We start from the raw sequence: 15,252 nt of genomic DNA on the forward strand, positions 1-15,252 counted from the left end.
TATATGAAGCCACTCCACCACGTCACGGTATACCCTTCTCGGAGCAGTCCTATCTAATGAATTTAAACCTGATCATGTGAAAAATACCTACATGAGCAGGATTCAGAAAGGCGCTGCCCAGTATGGGCACGCTGGGCAAAATGGCTCTTCATGTGCAAGTCCCACAACACATGGGACATGCACAAGAATGAAGAGGTCAGTAAGACAATGTTCACGTCACCCAAAGACTGTCTTTGGGTGGTGTGAACATTGTCTTACTGACTTGTTCATTCTTGTGCATGTTGCATGTGTTTTTAATTTATTAATTTCTTGCTCATGCAAGATAGGACTGCTCCGAAAAGGGTTACCGTGACGAGGTGGAGTGGCTTAGCGTACATTTTTTGCAAAAAACCTATCAACTAAATACCCTGGTTTTGTTAACATCTTTTACAAGCACTTGCTGCATACTGATACATATATTTTACAACAGAGTATTCATGCACGTTTGTCATACTGTGTGATCTTTCTGTGTCTTCGTCTTTGGATGGTGTGAACAGGGTCTTACTGACCTGTTCATTTTTATGCGTGTCTCATGTGTTCTGAATCTATTGATTTCTTGCTTATGCAAGCTTTGGGAGATCCCCGCCTCTCTCTTTTGGGACACACACATAAAAAGCCATTTTGCCCAGTGTGCCCATACCGGGAAGCACCTTTCTGAACCCTGCTCATGAAGGTATTGTTCACATGATTAGGTTTTAAATATATTAGATAGGACTGCTCCGAAAAGGGTTACCGTGATGAGGTGGGGTGGCTTAGCGTACATTTTTTGCAAAAAACGTATCAACTAAATACCCTGGTTTTGTTAACAACTTTTACAAGCTTCGGCTGCTTACTGTTACATATACTTTACAACAGAGTATTCATGCACGTTTGTTATACTGTGTGTTCTTTCTGTGTCCTTCCTGCTGGGTTAAGCAGGTGACATTTAATGGAGAATTTTCTTATCACTGATCATGTTATCAGTCATGGGATTTTCTTGTGTAAATACTGTTGAGAAAAAAGTCATTTAGCATATTAGCATTTTCCTCATCCTCACCCACCATTTCACCCAGACTATTTTTCAGGGGACCAACACTATAATTTTTTAGTTTCTTACTATTTATGTAGTTAAACAATATTTTGGGATTATTTTTACTTTCTCTGGCAATGAGTCGCTCTGTCTCAATCTTTGCAGCCTTGATTTGCTTTTTACAGAATTTATTTAATCTTCTGTGTTTATTTAATGCCTCATCTCCAGGAGTGGAATATCGGTTGCAGGGATCGCCACTGTGTCCGGGCCCAGTAGTTCAGAGGCACGCCAACGGCAAGACCAGCACAAGTTAAACTCTGTTGCTGTGCAGGAGATTCCTCCCACAGGGCAACAGTTAACAGCCGTCGGCCAATCACAGGCCGGCAGCTGACGTCGCCGATGTATGATGGCAGCAGCAGGGCGGCTATTGTGCAGGGGAAGCATCATGATTCTGCCATAATCCCACTATACAGACAGCCGGCTGCATCACCAGCTCTCAGCGCTCACCCGTCTTTCAGGTTCTATTCTTGGAATGACGTCATCAGGCTGCATTCCTGAAATGCCCCTCCACTCCGCTATACAGGTGATGCAACCCTGGCCGGGAGAGAGAGGCTCACACACTGCGCTGCTCTGCTGCCTGCATACGGCTGCCAGTCTGCACTCAGCACCAGGGACCCTCAGTGACACAGAGCAGGTAAGGGCAGAGGGGCTCCTGCTTCCACTCCTGGCAGCCGCCGGAAACTTCTACACCGAACTTTTCTTTGTGCAGTTGTTTTCCCCCTTCTGGGTCCTTTGTATTTCTCAGCTTTACTACTTGTGTGGCACAGATGTTCCCAGCTGCAGGACATTAGCAGTCTCATCCACTTTCTGATAGTTTTGTGTTTTTGTCACAGAAATAAAAAAATTGACCTGCGCTCAAGGACACCACAAAATATTGAAATGATTGAAGCTAGCTGGAGTAAAAGAGAGAAACCCACTGAGGGTATTGAACAGCCCAGAAGCAATAAATCATAAAATAAAACCCAATTAGATAGGGAAGTAATAAGGTTTCTAATAGGGCACATAAATGTACATGAAATGCATGGATCACGCACACACAGTTGCAATTGCTGAGAGTAAAAGGGTTAAAACATGTGCCTATAAAATGAGCCTATAAACGAAATAAGTGAACTGTCCCGCAAACTTGCACAGAGATATAACAGCACCAAAAAACATATACCATGTGGATATGATTAGTCCTGTGCCACATAAGTAATGGAGCAATAAGAGTTCAGGTGCACTCACCAGGGCGAAAGGTAAACAGGAGACACTCGCGGTGGCTGTAACGGGTGGATGACTCCGATAGATGCCGATTCACACTGCGAGGACTAATTATAGGGTAAGGATGAGGGTAAGTTTATGTGTTGGGTCAGGAGGAGTTTATAGGGTGGTTGTAGCAGAGCCATGTGTGTACGAGGTGTACGAAGTGGAGATGTGTGTGTACGAGGTGTATGGAGCGGAGCTGTGTGTGTACAAGGTGTACGGAGCGGAGCCGTGTGTACGAGGTGCACAGAGCAGAGCCGTGTGTGTATGAGGTGTACGGAGCGGAGCTGTGTATGTACAAGGTGTACGGAGCAGAGCCATGTGTGTATGGAGCGGAGCCGTGTGTACGAGGTGTACAGAGAGGAGCCGTGTGTGTACAAAGTGTACCGCGCGGAGCAGTGTGGGAACGAGGTGCACGGAGAGAAGCCGCGTGTGTACGAGGTGTACAGAGAGAAGCCGCATGTGTACGGAGCGGAGACACGTGTGTACGAGGTGTATGGAGTGGAGATGTGCATGTACAAGGTGTACAGAGTGGAGATGTGCAAGTATTTTGGCATTGGGGGGCCCATTTGAAAGTTCGCATGGGGGCCCATAACTTTGTAGTTACGCAACTGCTCATCACTACTTACTTGCTTTAATTCTCTAAATGCTTTCTTTTTGTCACTTATTGCGCCCCTTACAGCTGTATTTAACCATAGTGGTTTCCTCCTATTTCTAGCATGTTTATTCCCATACGGTATATATTGTGCACAGGTCCTATTCAGGATGCTAATAAACGTCTCCCATTTTCTTTGTGTATTTTTATGTCTCAGGATATTGTCCCAGTTAGTTGCACCAAGATCATCTCTCATCCATTGGAAATTTGCTTTCCTGAAGTTCAGTGTCCTTGTAACCCCACTACTACACATCTTATTAAAGGATACAAAGCAGCAGCACGCTCTGCTGAAGCTCATCTGTTTAGGTGATTAAGCTCACAATGCAACCGAGCTGTTGAAAGGGATAAAAGAACAGACCAATCAGTGGCTCTCCCTGCTGAACCTCCAACCAGGTCTGGTTGTGTGTGATAATGGGTGTAGCTTGGTGGCAGCTTTAAAGCTTGGCAAGCTGGTACACGTACCATGCATGGCCCAAGTGCTGAACTATGCTGAACAGCATTTTTTAAAAACATACCTTGACTTTCCTGACCTACTTGCAAAGGTACGCCATGTCAGGTCACATTTCCAAAAGTAATTTCAGGCTTTCGCTGGTCTAGCTTCACTGCAGCAGCGCTTTAATTTGCCTCATCACTGACTGATTTGTGACCTGCCGGCACTCTGGAATTCGACCTTCCATACATTGGCAAGGCTTAGGCTACTTTCACACATCCGTCTTTTGTAATCTGGCATGATGCCGTGAAAATTGTAAAAACCAGATTCGTTTTTTTCACATAGAATGTAATGATCGCCACATCGTGCCGGATGGACATGCGGTGCCTCCGTTTTTTGCCGGATACGGCAAACATGCGCCGTCCGGCGTCTGCAAAAAACGTTCTCTGATATGTTTTCTTGCACTGCCGGAACGACTTTTTAAAGAGCGCATGCCCGGACACTGTCAGTTTTAGCCCCACAAGTGCCCGGCGAATGTGAATCTCTCTCTCTCGTCCCCCGGTTCAGCATACCTTTCTGTGGCTGGCTTCTTTAAATCTGGTCAAAGCCGTATCAGGCGACGCATTTAAATCCGGTGTCAGTGCTGCAGCCCGGATCCGGCAGTACGACTTTTCACCACACGCCGCCGGACAAAACACCAAATGTGTGAAAGTAGCCTTAGTGAGTAGCAGAGGCCAGTCTCTGAATTCCAGATTCTCAATGCCCATCAGACTAACACTCAGCCCCCACACATAACAACTGCCGAGGGTTTGTGGATTGCTGACCTATGTGAGATTCTTGACATCTTTGAGTACTGCATCAAGATGGTGAGCGCTAATGATGCTATTATCAGCATAATAATGTACAGGGGTTGGACAAAATAATGGAAACACCTAACGTTTTGGCATCATAATCTTCGAACATGTTATAAACATGCAAACCGTGACATATGGTAATGTTTTGTAGTGGATTATTTGTGTTATGTGATATATGTATGTAAATTAACTGTTTGTTTTGCAGAATTGTAAGAACATTGATGAGAACCTGATACCAATGGCAGACCTCTCGGATTTTCAAAGAGGCCAAATTGTTGGTGCTCGTATGGCAGGCGCTAGTGTAACAGAAAGTGCCCGAATGCTTGGCGTGTCAAGAGGTACTGTCTCCAAAGTAATGACTGCGTTTGAAAGAGAAGGAAAAACGTCCGCAGCAAAGCACAGGTCCGGCCGAAAGTCGAAGTTGACTGAGAGAGACCGTCGGACTCTAAAGCGAATTATGAGAGAGGATCGCAAGACCACGGCTCCGAAAATCAGTGCTGAGCTCAATGAACACCTACAGAACCCAGTTTCCATGAAAATTGTTCGTTGGGAGCAGCACAAATCTGGATTCCACGGAAGAGGTGCAATAAGAAAACTGCTGCTCTCAATGACAAATGTTTTCAAGCATTTAGAGTGGTGTAGAAACCTCCAGAATTGGTCCCTCGAGCAGTGGAAACGTGATATTCTCAGACGAATCATCGTTTACCCTATTTCCGACCTGCGGCCGAGTGTACGTTTGGAGACAGCCGAAAGAAGCATTCCACCCAGACTGCCTTCTCCCAACCGTAAAACATGGCGGAGGTTCTATGATGATCTGGGGTGCTATTTCATGGAGATCCCTTCATGGAAGAATTAACAGCCGAGATTATATAGGCATTTTGGGCGACCAAGTGCATCCTATGGTTCAAGCACTGTTCCCGGAGGGGAACGCCATCTTTCAGGATGATAATGCACCAATTCATACAGCTAGAATCATTAAAGCATGGCACGAGAAACATTCTAATGAAGTTGAGCATCTCATCTTGCCCCCACAATCCCCAGACCTCAACATTATTGAGCATTTATGGTCGATTTTAGAGATTCAAGTTAGACATCGATTTCCGCCGCCATCGTCGCTCAAAGAATTGGAGGGTGTTTTAACTGAAGAATGGGCTACAATTCCTTTGGAAACAATTCACACCTTGTATGAATCCATACCTTGGAGAATTGAGGCTGTAATCGCCGCAAAAGGTGGACCTACACCATATTAAACTAACTTTTGTTGATGTTTCCAGGTGTTTCCGTTATTTTGTCCAACCCCTGTATATATATATATATATATATATATCTCATGTGGTGTAGTGACCACTATGTCCACTAGGGGGAGCTGTATGAGTGTCCCAGGAGAGTGGATGAATGGCAAGATACTGAATGACCGTTATGTATCTCAAGGTGGGTGGCCTTGAGATGGAGATTTATGTGTGTGTTAATCAGCAGTGATACTGCTGAGGTGCTGGTTCAATGTGTCAGGGACTAGTTACCTACAAACCCACCCAGGGGGTGTGTTTAATAACACTATTGTATCGTGTATATGTGTGTGTGAAGGACCTGTGATGAGGTCATAGACATGTGACCCGTGGGTGTGGCTACGGACTATATAAGGTGGCCAAGGTAGGTCACATGGGGTGAATGCTGGGACCGGGTTGGTCCAGTGTGGAAGGTCCCATCTGAGTGAGATGGGGTTGCCTTCTGACAGCAAGTGAACGCTGTGTTAATGGCTGCACGTGTCTGAGAGTTCCCTGGAGTTAATGGATGTCTGCCGCATGATGGTGAAGGAACCATGAGTGATCCTGACGGGGTGAGATAACACTGAGCCTGAAGAGCCTGTGTAATGGACATTTGCATTACCTGTGTGATATAAGGATAACCAGAGTGAAGCTCTATAATGGATGCTATGCTGTAATGCTGTTGCATATTGCTTTGGTTTATGATGATGAATAAACCTCGTGGACTATGCCAGTGGCGTATCCAGGGGGGGGCAGCCAGGGCAGTTGCCCCGGGCGCAGGCAGCAGGGGGGCGCAGTCGGGCCGCCCGGCCGCCTAATGCAGCGGTCGGCAGTGTCTCTCCCCCGGCGGCTGCGTTCTGCCGCCCCCCGTCCTGTGTGTCGGCGGTTCTCTGTGTCAGCTGTCAAGCTGACAGCCGGCGCAGAGAAGGAGGCCACGCCGACTCCCAGGCAGCAATTGTACTGGCGTCTATACAGACGCCAGTACAATTGAAGCTCTGACCGCCGGGCCAGAGCGACGTCAGCAGCGTGATCAGGTCATGTGATCACGCTGCTGACGTCACTCCCAGAGCAAACGCTGGTGGTAAGTGTGTTCCACTGTGGAGCTGAAGAACCACCGAAGATGGGAGATGGGGGTTAATGGGTGGAGATGGGGGTGTTCATGAGTGGAGATGGGGGTTAATGAGTGGATATGGGGCTTAATGTGGGGATGGGGGTTAATGAGTGGAGATGGGGGTTAATGTGGGGAAGGGAGTTAATGTGGGGATGGGGGTTAATGAGTGGAGATGGGGGTTAATGAGTGGAGATGGGGGTTAATGAGTGGATATGGGGCTTAATGTGGGGATGGGGGTTAATGGGTGGAGATGGGGGTGTTCATGAGTGGAGATGGGGGTTAATGAGTGGATATGGGGCTTAATGTGGGGATGGGGGTTAATGAGTGGAGATGGGGGTTAATGTGGGGAAGGGGGTTAATGTGGGGATGGGGGTTAATGAGTGGAGATGGGGTTAATGAGTGGGGGGTTAATGGGTGGAGATGGGGGTTAATGTGGGGATGGGGGTTAATGAGTGGGGGGTTAATGAGTGGAGATGGGGGTTAATGTGTGGGGGTTAATGAGTGGAGATGGGGGTTAATGAGTGGAGATGGGATTAATGTGGGGATGGGGGTTAATGTGTGGAGATGGGGTTAATGTGTGGGGATGGGGGTTAATGAGTGGGGGGATAATGAGTGGAGATGGGGGTTAATGTGTGGGGGTTAATGAGTGGAGATGGGGTTAATAAGAGGAGATGGGATTAATGTGGTGATGGGGGTTAATGTGGATGGTTAATGAGTGGAGATGGGGGTTAATGTGGGGATGGGGGTTAATGATTGGGGGGTTAATGAGTGAAGATGGGGTTGACTGTGGGGGTTAATGAGTGGAGATGGGGGTTAATGAGTGGGGGGATTAATGAGTGGGGATGGGGGTTAATGTGTGGGGGGATATGGAGTGGGGGTACATAATGTGTGGGGGGATTTGGAGTGGGGGTACATAATGTGTGGGGGGATTTGGAGTGGGGGTACATAATGTGTGGGGAGATTTGGAGTGGGGGTACATAATGTGTGGGGGGATTTGGGAGTAGGGATGAGGGGTTATTTAATGTGTGTGGGGGATTAGTGATGGGGGATTTGGAGTGGGGATGGTATTTAATGTGTGTGGGGAGATTTGAGGACACAAAATGAAGAGTATGAGGAAACAGTATGGGGGTTGGGTGCAGACAGTAAGGGGTGCGAACGGGTGAATGTATGTGGACACAGTATGGGGAGTCGGGGATATGTGTGAGCAGACAGTATAGAGAGTGAGGGGGTAAATATATGTGGAGACAGTATGAGGAGGGAGGGGAATAGTGTGAGGAGACAGTATATTGCAGATATTTGTATTCAGGAGCATTATAATGACACTTCTATCTTTAAGGGGATCGTGTGGAGATTTGCTGCAGAAGACCGGAGAAGATGGAAGTCTACAGAGATGGCTGTGGATGAGAAAACTTATCATGGGGTCTGGACAAGATGAAGAAAAGGAGAACGACTGCAGAGACGACATCATCTATAAGGTACCTGGATGTAAATGTTATTTGTGACACTGACTAAGTCTCATGTTTTTATTTGTTAGGAGCATTACAGGGGTTCTCCAGGTTTGTGCTGAGTCTGCAGACATTCTATGTGACTGCAGACTTCTGAATTCTCACAGTGCTCACTGAACGCTGTCAGGATTCTCTTGTGCCGGTAATTTACATACATGCGGTCACATGCTGACTAGACGTGTGTGGCCTCACTCAATGAAAATGAACGGAGCGAGTCCGGGCACGTCTAGTCGGAATGTGGCCAGAAGTATATAAATCACATACTTGTGCTGATATGATTGTAAATCGGCAAGGGAGAATCCTAAAAGTGTGCAGTGCATTCGTTGTGAGAATTCAGAAGCTGCAATGTCAGGATTCAGCTCTGCAGGTTCCAGTAGTCATCACACGGACACTTCACTCATATGCGATTTTCATAGTTATGGTCCTGTGACAACGAGCTTCTCTTCCTGCTTTCAGTTTTTTACTGAACATTGAGAGCATTAGGGAGAGCAGCTCGTGGGTACATGGCTAAGTGTGCAAGTCGCATATGTACTTGGGGGGGGGGGGGGGGGGCGCCGAACCAAATTCTTGCCCCGGGTGCCAGAAAGCCTAGATACGCCTCTGGACTATGCTTGCTTTATGAAAACTTATGCTGTATCTGGGTTTGTGGCAGCTAAGCGAGAATCCCCTAACTGAATGACAGCGCTACCTCACTATATATACAGTGCCTACAAGTAGTATTCAACCCCCTGCAGATTTAGCAGGTTTACACATTCGGAATTAACTTGGCATTGTGACATTTGGACTGTAGATCAGCCTGGAAGTGTGAAATGCACTGCAGCAAAAAAGAATGTTATTTCTTTGTTTAATTTTTTTTCAAATTGTGAAAAGTTTATTCAGAGGGTCATTTATTATTCAACCCCTCAAACCACCAGAATTCTGTTTGGTTCCCCTAAAGTATTAAGAAGTATTTCAGGCACAAAGAACAATGAGCTTCACATGTTTGGATTAATTATCTCTTTTTCCAGCCTTTTCTGACTATTTAAGACCCTCCCCAAACTTGTGAACAGCACTCATACATGGTCAACATGGGAAAGACAAAGGAGCATTCCAAGGCCATCAGAGACAAGATCGTGGAGGGTCACAAGGCTGGCAAGGGGTACAAAACCCTTTCCAAGGAGTTGGGCCTACCTGTCTCCACTGTTGGGAGCATCATCCGGAAGTGGAAGGCTTATGGAACTACTGTTAGCCTTCCACGGCCTGGACAGCCTTTGAAAGTTTCCTCCCGTGCCGAGGCCAGGCTTGTCCGAAGAGTCAAGGCTAACCCAAGGACAACAAGGAAGGAGCTCCGGGAAGATCTCATGGCAGTGGGGATATTGGTTTCAGTCAATACCATAAGTAACGTACTCCACCACAATGGTCTCCGTTCCAGACGAGCCCGTAAGGTACCTTTACTTTCAAAGCGTCATGTCAAGGCTCGTCTACAGTTTGCTCATGATCACTTGGAGGACTCTGAGACAGACTGGTTCAAGGTTCTCTGGTCTGATGAGACCAAGATCGAGATATTTGGTGCCAATCACACACGTGACGTTTGGAGACTGGATGGCACTGCATATGACCCCAAGAATACCATCCCTACAGTCAAGCATGGTGGTGGCAGCATCATGCTGTGGGGCTGTTTCTCAGCCAAGGGGCCTGGCCATCTGGTCCGCATCCATGGGAAGATGGATAGCACGGCCTACCTGGAGATTTTGGCCAAGAACCTCCGCTCCTCCATCAAGGATCTTAAGATGGGTCGTCATTTCATCTTTCAACAAGACAACGACCCAAAGCACACAGCCAAGAAAACAAAGGCCTGGTTCAAGAGGCAAAAAATCAAGGTGTTGGAGTGGCCTAGTCAGTCTCCTGACCTTAACCCAATTGAAAACTCGTGGAAGGAGCTCAAGATTAAAGTCCACATGAGACACCCAAAGAACCTAGATAACTTGGAGAAGATCTGCATGGGGGAGTGGGCCAAGATAACTCCAGAGACCTGTGCCGGCCTGATCAGGTCTTATAAAAGACGATTATTAGCTGTAATTGCAAACAAGGGTTATTCCACAAAATATTAAACCTAGGGGTTGAATAATAATTGACCCACACTTGTATGTTTAAAATTTATTAAAATTTAACTGAGCAACATAACTTTTTGGTTTGTAAGATTTATGCATCTGTTAATAAATCCTGCTCGTGTGAAGTTTGAAGGCTCTAACTTATTTGCATCTTATCAAACCTGCTAAATCTGCAGGGGGTTGAATACTACTTGTAGGCACTGTATATATATATATATTATATATATATATATATATATATACACAGTATATATATCTATATATATATATATATATATATATATATATATATATATATACAGTACAGACCAAAAGTTTGAACACACCTCATTCAAAGAGTTTTCTTTATTTTCATGACTATGAAAATTGTAGATCCACTCTGAAGGTATCAAAACTATGAATTAAAACATTTGGAATTATATAATTAACAAAAAAGTGTGAAACAACTGAAAATATGTCTTATATTCTTGGTTCTTCAAAGTAGCCACGTTTTGCTTTGATTACTGCGTTGCACACTCTTGGCATTCTCTTGATGAGCTTCAAGAGGTAGTCACCGGAAATGGTTTTCCAACAGTCTTGAAGGAGTTCCCAGAGATGATTAGCACTTGTTGGCCCTTTTGCCTTCACTCTGCGGTCCAGCTCACCCCAAACCATCTCGATTGGGTTCAGGTCTGGTGACTGTGGAGGCCAGATCATCTGGCGTATCACACCATCAGTCTCCTTATTGGTCAAATAGCCCTTACACAGCCTGGAGGTGTGTTTGGGGTCATTGTCCTGTTGAAAAATAAGTGATGGTCCAACTAAAAGCAAACCGGATGGAATAGCATGCCGCTGCAAGATGCTGTGGTAGCCATGCTGGTTCAGTGTGCCTTCAATTTTGAATAAATCCTCAACAGTGTCACCAGCAAAGCACCCCCACACCATCACACCTCCTCCTCCATGCTTCACGGTGTGAACCAGGCATGTAGAGTCCATCCGTTCACCTTTTCTGCGTCACACAACGACACGATGGTTGGAACCAAAGATCTCAAATTTGGACTTATCAGACCAAAGCACAGATTTCCACTGGTCTAATGTCCATTCCTTGTGTCCTTTAGCCCAAACAAGTCTCTTCTGCTTGTTGCCTGTCCTTAGCAGTGGTTTCCTAGCAGCTCTTTTACCATGAAGGCCTGCTGCACAAAGTCTCCTCTTAACAGTTGTTGTAGAGATGTGCCTGCTGCTAGAACTCTGTGTGGCATTGACCTGGTCTCTAATCTGAGCTGCTGTTAACCTGCGATTTCTGAGGCTGGTGACTTGGATGAACTTAACCTCCGCAGCAGAGGTGACTCTTGGTCTTCCTTTCCTGGGGCGGTCCTCATGAGAGCCAGTTTCTTTGTAGTGCTTGATGGTTTTTGTCACTGCACTTGGGGACACTAAAAGTTTTCCCAATTTTTCAGACTGACTGACCTTCATTTCTTAAAGTAATGATGGCCACTCATTTTTCATTACTTAGCTGCTTTTTTCTTGCCATAATACAAATTCTAACAGTCTATTCAGTAGGACTATCACCTGTGTATCCACCAGACTTCTGCACAACACAACTGATGGTCCCAACCCCATTTATAACGCAAGAAATTAAACCTGAGAGGGCACACCTTTGAAGTGGAAACCATTTCCGGCGACTACCTCTTGAAGCTCATCAAGAGAATGCCAAGAGTGTGCAAAGCAGTAATCAAAGCAAAAGGTGGCTACTTTGAAGAACCTAAATATAAGACATATTTTCAGTTGTTTCACACTTTTTTTTGTTAATTATATAATTCAACATGTGTAAATTCATAATTTTGATGCCTTCAGAGTGAATCTACAATTTTCATAGTCATGAAAATAAAAAAAACTCTTTGAATGAGAAGGTGTGTCCAAACTTTTGGTCTGTACTGTATACACAGGGTGGGCCATTTATGTGGAAGCACCTAAGTAAAATGCGAATGGTTGGTGATATCAACTTTCTGTTTGTGGCACATTAGTATATGGGAGGGGGGAAACTTTTCAAGATGCCTGGAGACCATGGCGGCCATTTTGAAGTCGGCCATTTTGGATCCAACTTTATTTTTTTCAATGGGAATAGGGTCATGTGACACATCAAACTTATTGAAAATTTCACAAGAACACAATGGTGTGCTTGGTTTTAGCGTAACTATTCTTTCATGAGTTATTGTAGTGCTAAAATGTCAAAAGACCATCGGGAACCCATATAGCCTGTCTTTAAGGACTCCTTTAAGACAACTTGTCTTTGAAGATCCTTTTAAGACTACTTTAAGAAATATTTCACAGTAACAGTCTAGTCTTTATTAGGCTGGTTTTACACTTGCCATGTTTTTGTGGGCTGATTTTGCGGCCCCAATGCATTTCTATGGTTTCCCAAAATCGGCCCGCAAAAATTCCAGGGTGCACCATGTACCGTATGGCCGTGAGGGCCGTATATGCGGTCGTGAAAAAAGATCTAGCTTGCTCAATCTTTTTCACGGTGTACGGACACGGCCCCCATTGAAAGTCAGTGGGTCGGCAAAAACAAACGGAAGTTTTTTTTTCTTGTGGTGCACCGTGTCTTCCGGTTTTGCGGACAGCCGTTTTTTACATCGTATTGGGAAATAAAACACAGAGGATCAGCAAACTTTTTTGCGGCCCGTTATTGCGGAAGACCGCCTCTTTTGCGGCGATATGGCCCGCAAAAACGGGCAGCAATAATGCGCAAATGTAAAAGTAGCCTTAGCGCTATAACTCTTTTGACATCTGGTAATTAATGTTAGTCTGTTATCAGTGTTCAGAAAGAACATGTTTATAGTATCAGCCAATTACGGCAGTCTGCTATCAGTGTACCTGTGTGATTAATGTTAGTGAGAAACAAGTCTTATTAGTCTTAAGTGTGTAAGTCTTTGTATTATTGTAGACTATTCGGTGCCAGGAAGCTTTTGGGCATGTTTTATGTGATGATGTATTTGTCCGGGGTAGATTGACATCTGAAGAGCTGGACACTCAGAAGAAAGATACTATACTGGACAAATAAAATTTGCTATAGCTTGTGAATATTGGGTTACACAAGCATTTTTTCAAGAGTAAGTTGTAAACCAGTGAAGACTTCAGCTAAGACAGAAGCCTGTAACCTATAGATCGGAAGGGGACGCCCATGTGGATCTATAGTGTGGATATCCCAGGAATTCTCTGTCTTCGCCGTTTGGCTTCTCACGGTTGACATGGATAGATGATGCTTTTTCCTGGTGAAGTTTTTCTTGTGTAGTGTATAATGTAAGTACTTTACCTTTGTAATGTATATTATGCAAAAGCGTACGCTATATCACACTATTTCCTGTAATCATTGAATTATTGTAATAAAATTAATCGCCTTCTTGAAAGCCGTATCCGATCCCTTTGGATACTTGGCAAAACAGTTATTTACAAGTTTCTCTTTGTTTACAGCCATTGACATGTCGCAGAGGCTAACACATGAGGAGCGGATAGAAATTGCGTTGATGTGTGGTGAACGCAGTATCTGGGTCATTGCAGCAGATTTCAATGCAAGAAACCTTGCGCAAGAAAACAGTCACCATTCCCATTTTATTTAGGTGTATCCATATAAATGGCCCACCGAAAAAAGTTTGCCTCATCACTGAACATTTTGCTCTGTGTAAACTGAGGTTCCTGTTCCATTTTTTGTTTTGCCCATTGTGCAAATTCAGCACGTAGATAAAAAGCCAGCAATTCATCTGCCATGTACAGTAAAATCACAGCGGGAGCAGGAACCGACAAGATAGAATAGATGGATTACGCAAGTATATACACATAGAATAGACAGATATACAGATGTCAGTGACACATGCAGTTAATACAGTGTGTGTGCAGCTTACTGTACATATGTTTAATTATTAAAGGATTGTTTTTCTGAAAAAAAATGGCTTGAGTGGAATTTTCTTAATTAGCAGAAGGAAAGCCAATGGCTGGGGACTGATGTTTATAACCTGGGAAGGGGGTAATACCCATGGAGATTTCCAGGCTACTAATATCAGCTCACAGCTGTATACTTAGCCTTTACTGGCTATTAAAATGTAGGACCTCCACCCAAAAATTGACGTAGGGTTCCCTATAACTAATAAACAGGAAAGGATACAGACAGCTGTGGGCTTATATTAATAGCCCAGGAAGGGGCCATGGATATTGCTCCCCAGGTTAAAAACATCAGCTCTCAGCCAACCAAGAAAGGGCGCATCTATAAGATGTGCCAATTCTGGCACTTAGCCTCCCTCTTCCTACTTGCCCTGATGCAGTGGCAAATGGGTTAATACTTCAGTGGGTCGATGTCACCTTTGTATTGTAAGGTGACATCAAGCTCAAAGGTTAGTAATGGAGAGGCATCTACAAGACGCCCCTATTACTAACCCTATAGTCATATTGTATAGAAACACACACACACCCAGAATAAAGTCTTTTAATTGAAAGAAAGACAGACTCCTTTAATAATGAGTCTGTGTCATTCGTAATGGTGAACACTCTCAGTTCATTCTTCTCGACCTCTCTTCAGCTTTCAACACTGTTGACCACCACCTCCTCCATGCTTCAATCAACAGGCATAAAGGACTCTGCTCTCTCCTGGTTCTCTTCCTATCTTTCTGACCTTTCCTTTAGTGTATTGTTCAACTTCTCCTCTTCCTCTCACTATTGGGGTCCCAGGGTTCAATACTTGGCCCTCTTCTCTCTCTACATGGCCTCAGTTGGACAGACCATCAGCAAATTTTGCTTTCAGTACCATGTTTTAGCTAATGACACACAACTATAAATGCCATCCCCTGACTTGACCCCCACTGTACTACAGAACACCAGTGACTGTCTGTCCACAGTCTCCAACATCATGTCCACTCTATCTGAAACTCAACCTTTCCAAAACTGAACTTCTTCTGCTCTTGCCATCTACTCACCTCCCTAAAGCTGACATCTTCCTCTCCATGTGTTGCACCACAATAA

Source organism: Dendrobates tinctorius, unplaced genomic scaffold, assembly GCF_039654945.1.
Source record: "Dendrobates tinctorius isolate UK_male_01 unplaced genomic scaffold, ASM3965494v1 ptg000126l, whole genome shotgun sequence".
Lineage (NCBI taxonomy): Eukaryota > Metazoa > Chordata > Amphibia > Anura > Dendrobatidae > Dendrobates > Dendrobates tinctorius.